The 5,934-nt window shown below is 42.7% G+C and overlaps 1 non-coding gene across 1 annotated transcript; it reads right to left on the bottom strand.

Moving 5' to 3' along the window:
• Positions 1–5,344: 5,344 nt before the first annotated feature.
• LOC114007327 (U6 spliceosomal RNA) lies at positions 5,345–5,451 on the bottom strand. The gene has a single exon (XR_003548947.1). It is a non-coding gene; the product is annotated as a U6 spliceosomal RNA (small nuclear RNA).
• Positions 5,452–5,934: the final 483 nt, after the last annotated feature.

Raw genomic sequence — 5,934 nt, forward strand, 5'->3', positions numbered from 1 at the left:
AAGCTGCATGTTTAGCGTGCCAAGAGCATGGATTGCTTGGACTTGACTTTGAGAAACATTTCAAGTCTTAAGAAGGTAATGGCTTGGGACCAGCAGTTAGCATAATGGCTATGTCGTTGTACTCCCATGTAGTCGACTGTCCTGAACCCAGTGGCTTAAACTCACGCCGAGCGTGTGTGCGTGCGTGCCCCAGATGCAAGGAGAATGGAGGAGAATGGATTGCAGCGTGGCCATCCCCTCTGGGGGGTGATTTCTCGCTTTCTATCTCTCTGTCTCTCTCTGTCTGTCTGGCGAGTGCACGCACTCTATAGCAAAACAAACAAACAAACCAACAAAAAACAAACAAACAAACAAAAACCTCTCCCCAAAAAAAGGAAAAAAAAAAAGTTGTTTTCAGAAGGGAGCATAAAAGTTGTTCATGGATTCAAACATAGTATGAGGAAATGTTAAGATTATTCGTTCCTTTTTTTATTATTGTGCTTTTCTTTTTTTTTGAGAGATTTTTGTTATAGGGTGTGTACACTTGCCAGAAAGACAGAAAGAGACAGAGAGACAGAAAGCGAGAAATCACCCCCCAGGGGGGATGGCCATGCCACAGTCCCTTCTCCTCCATTCTCCTCTCGGGCTCTTGGGCATGCACACACACGTGCCCGGTGTGAGTTTAAGCCACTGGGTCCAAGACTTGAACCGTGGTCGACTACATGAGAGTCCAACGGCATAGCCATTACGCCAACTGCTGGTCCCAGATTACTCATTCCAATGACAGAGTTAAAGGAGGATTTTTTTTTTAAAAAGGGGCCAGAGAATGTTCTCTCAGAAATAAAGTGTGTTGTATGGTGACTAGCTGTTCTCTATCTCTTCCAGGACAGATGATGAGGAATGTCTTTAAACTGTGGCACATAGGCTTTTGGTTATGTGCAAGGAAGGAATCCCTGGCGGTGAGAGTTGTTAAATACTGATTTCGGTTATTAAGGAAGGCTGTGAACTGTTTTTTCTCCGAAGGTTTTCAAAACCAGTAATAAATTTTCATCTCTCTGGGCTGGCTAAGGTATTATCCTGCCCAAAGGCAGAGGGGATAGACTAAGTAACTCTTTACCTTCCTGGATGGCTTTTGACTCATGGATTTGTAACTATCAGCAATGGACGTTAAGTGGGAGTGTGGAAGGACTTCCAGAATGGCGAGTGAGGAGCCTGCAAGCCCTTTTCTCAGGAAACAACCATTTAACTGATAAAAATGATAGAAAGTCATTTACAGTCCATCAATTGTAAAGTCTGACCACAAATGGAGAAGTAGTCATTTAGGAAAAGCTGGGCAGGAAGAACAGCAAGAACCTGTATCGTGTAAATCATGACTACCACCTCCTTCCCAGCTCTGTGTTTGAGGAACTACTACTACTCCAGAGGTGTAGCCGAGAACATGAGGGGAGAGTGAAGGTACAGAGGAGAGAAGCCCCTTTTTCCTCAAGCTCCCAAGTTTCACCTTGGAAGGGGCAAGACATAGGTATTTATTATTTTTTCCCCATCCCTCCATGTTCCAAAACTCTGTTCAGGGCAGGTGTGGCTGAAAGGATGAGGCTCCCATCCCTTGCCAGCTCCTACTCCTAGGGCAAAAGCCCCACCCCAGGACAGCAAGCAGAGACTAGGGCCCATGCCCTACTGGTGGGAAAGTTCCATGCAGGAAAGAGTAAACGGGAAAGACCAGCTGTTCACAGAGAAGAGGTTTACTCTAGGAGAGGCGGCACCGTCCCTGCTCTCGCTTCCTGTGCAGTGGTGTAGAGTTGGGTTCATGAAGAAAGGCAGGCTGGAAACAGCTCTGCTGGAGGAGACTGACTTTATTTGGAACAGAGCTTGGGGAATTCCAGGTCTATGGGTGTTGAAAGCAATGGAGATCTTGGTGAGGCAATTAAGAGGGTGTTGGTAGGTCCATCATACTGGTAGCAACAAGTAAAACAGAGTAACACTCAGAAGTTTGACAGAGAGAACCAAGGAAGAGACAGCCAAGAATAACCCTCATGGCATTACTGTGGGTCAGAAAGCTGTACCTGAGCGTTAGGTACCTAGTTAGGAGTGAAATACAGGAATTGAGGGAGATTTGAAATCATTACCTAGTTTGCACACAGATCTATCAACACAAGGTGGAAGCTTACTGGCACAAAGGATTCTAGTGTAATCTTTGCCTGAACGCCAACTGAACAATAAGCTACTGTTGCCCAAGGGAGACTGCTAGGAAGCCAGGCTTAAAAATAAAACCATATGGGCCAGCCAGTGGCATGGTGGTTAAGGTGGCTGGATTCCACATGGCCAAATGCATAGTTCAAGTCTTGGACCCAGTGGCTTGAAAAACTCACTAGTCCATTTGTGTGAGTGCCCAAAATCTCAAGAGGAGAATGGAAGAGTAGGGTTTGCAGTGTGGCCACCCCCTCTGGGTGTGTGTTCTTACTTTCCCTCTCTCTCTCTCTCTCCCCAGTAAGCACACATGCCCTGTAGTAAAATAAATAAATAAACAAATAATGGAATCATTCATCACTTGCAGTTTGAAAGACCATGTATATGCCCATAGTGGTGCCCTCTCAAAAGCAATCGGAAAGGGGACTTCAAAGCTACCCGGCCCTGTCTGATTATGGGGTAAAAACATCAACTCTCTAAATGGTGATAATAGCCTTAAGATCCTTCTTCCCATGCCCAACCACCAACACACACAATAAGTATGGGTGGAAATACAACAGACCACAGGAGCTTAATACAAAGTTTAAGAGAGGCTTATGCTGACTCATAGACAACCTTTAGGAAGCCAAGCTAAAAGGGAAAACCAACCAAACAACAACAAATAGCAAACAAACAAACAAACAAAATAAATGAGGGGAAAATAACCTGAGAAGGAGTATTGGAGGTTGCAAATTATAGAAGAAATAGGCCTCACAGAGTTCATTCAACAAAGTCAATAAACAAAAAGACAATAGTCAAGCCAACACCAATATCAACCACTTGGACAATATTGTATCCAGAGTTGCTTCAATATGTTATGTGAAATGTCTAATTTTTAACAAAAAATGATGAGGCAAGCCCAGACACAGAACACTGTGAAAACTGTCTTCAAGGGACCAAGATGCAGATTAGACAAAGATATCCAAGCATCTATGAAAAATGTGTTCAGCAAACTAGAGAAAACCATTTCTAAGGGATTAAAGGGAAACCCGATGAGACTTTTTCATCAGATAGAGAATATCAATGAAGAGATAAAAGTTTTCTGAAAAATCAAATATGGCTGGGACCAGCAGTTAACGTAATGGCTATGTCACTGGACTCCCATGTAGTTGACCGTGGTTTGAGTCCCGGACCCAGTGGCTTGGAACTCATGCCGGGCGCATGTACGTGCGTGCCCAAGATCCCAAGAGGAGAATGGAGGAGAAGGGATTGCGGCGTGGCCATCCCCCCTGAGGAGTGATTTCTCGCTTTCTGTCTCTCTGTCTCTGTCTGTCTGGCGGGCACATGTGCCCTATAGCAAAAGCCTCTCCAAAAAAAAAAAAAAAAAATCAAATATGGCCCAGCTGGTGGCGTGATGGTTAAGCGCTAGATCCCACACTGCTGACTGTGTAGTTTGAACCCCAGGCCCAGCAGCTTGAAAGATATGCAGGGTGTGTGTTCACATGCATGCCTAAAACTCCGAGAGGAAAAATGAAGAAGGGATTATGGCATGGCTATCCCCTGTGGAGGTGCTTTTTCATTTTCTTTCTCTCTCTCTCTCCAACAAGTGTACATGCCTCATAGCAAATTAAAAATAATGATAACAATAAGTAAATAACAGTGTTGAACTTGGAAAGTACTATAACCAAAATGAAAAATTCATTTTAGGGATGAAAATGAACTATGAGAAGAAAAATATTAGCAAACTTGAAGCTAGACCAATAGAGATTATGTATCTGAAGAATAAAGAGGAATTTAAAAAAAAGGGGGGGTCTCAGAGAAATGTGGGACACCATTTACTCAGCAATATATGTATAATGAGAGTACTAATGGAGAAGAGAGAGAGGAAGAAGTTGGGGAAGTATTTGAAGAAATAATGGCTGAAAACTTCCAGATTTGATGATAAACATGAATCTCTCCACCCAAGAAACTCAAACAACTTCAGGTAGGATAAACAAAAAGAAATCCACACCCAGACACATCATTATCAAAATGATCAAAGTCAAAAATAAATAGAAAATCTTAAAAATAGTAATAGAAAAATGACTCACTGAGAACAAGGGAACCGCACTAAGAAACAACTTACATCAAAAACAATGAAGGTCAGAAGGCAGGAGGACAACATAGTCAAAAGGTGAGTGTGCAGTAAGGACTGGAATTTGTGGGCATTATTTCTCAATACTTTCACACCGTAAACTTGTTTTTATCTCTGTATCCTGCCTGATTTCCGCACTAATCCCACAGCGGTATTTCCTGACAGTTCTTGGCTCTTACAGAAGGAAACATTTTACTGTTCCAATTAGGACAAGTTCATTAAAGTTTTCAAAAGTAATTTGAGGACCTTCCAAGTCCTGTAAGATTAAGGGCATGTCTTTGACTCTTTTACAAATAAGAGTGCTAAAAGATGATCATCTTGTTTTTAATTTGTGAGGACACAAGTCTCCGTCGTGGACATCTGGTATTTTGTTTCTTCTGCATCTCCTTAAGATGGAGCACCCTGAGATCGTTTGGGGAACCATTCCGCTCTGAATTTTCTCAGTTCATGCCCTTTATCTGAGGCTCATCTAAACTTCCAGCCCCCTGGTTGAATGTATGACAGAAATGTGCTTGATCAGAGATTTGCATTTCTCCAGCCCCATAGATAGGTTCAGGGATGGGTACATAATCTAAACCATCTTAGTGACATTCTGTTTGGGGATTTAGACAGGGTCTCACAGTGTCACAATTTATCCTTCTCAGCCTACTAAGTGGCTGTTAATCCACTGTGCCAATTTTAGGTTGGGCTAGCGATCAAATGAGGGCTGCCGTAGAGGCCTCAGCTGGCCATCAGCATGCACTACTGAGTATGAGTCTTCCTTTTTAAAAAAATATTATTATTATTATTTATTTTTCTTTTTTTGGAGAGGTTTTTGCTATAGGGCATGTGTGCTCGCCAGACAGACAGAGAGAGACAGAGAGACAGAAAGCGAGAAATCACCCCCCAGGGGAGATGACCACGCCCCAATCCCTTCTCCTTCATTCTCCGCTCAGGATCTTGGGCACGCACGCACACGTGTCTGGCGTGAGTTTAAGCTGCCGGGTCCGGGACTCGAACTGCAGTCGACTATATGGGAGTCCAGTGACATAGCCATTATGCCAACTGCTGGTCTCATTTTTTTATTTTAACATGGAACGCTTCACGAATTTGCATGTCATCCTTGCCCAGGGGACGTGCTAATCTTCTCTGTATCATTTCAATTTTAGTATATGTGCCGCCGAAGCAAGCACTTTAAATGCTATTGTAGGGGCCAGCAGATGGAGTAGACAGTTAAGATGCTGAACTCCCATGTGGTCAACTGCGGTTTGAGTCCTGGACCTGGTGGCTTGAAACTCATACTGGGTACATGTACATGCTTGCCCAAAATCCACAGGGGAGATTGGAGGAGAAGGGATTGAGGCATGGCCACTCTCCTCCAGGCAGTGATTTCTCATTTTCTCTCTATCTCTGTCTCTCTCTGTGTCTCCAGCAAGCACACTCATCCCATAGCAAAACTCTCTAAAAAATTATTGTAAATTAGAACATTTTAACTATATATATTGTACATATGAATAGGCTACAAAGTGATATTATGATTTATAAATGCAATGTGTAATAATTAAAATTAAGCTAATTAATATGTCTATTATCTCAAATACGTATAATTTTAGGGAAGTATATAAGACACTGTTATTAATTATATTTACCTTGTTGTGTAACAGACCTTGAAAACA

This window comes from Tupaia chinensis, unplaced genomic scaffold, assembly GCF_000334495.1.
Source record: "Tupaia chinensis unplaced genomic scaffold, TupChi_1.0 Scaffold000155_1, whole genome shotgun sequence".
Taxonomy (NCBI): domain Eukaryota; kingdom Metazoa; phylum Chordata; class Mammalia; order Scandentia; family Tupaiidae; genus Tupaia; species Tupaia belangeri.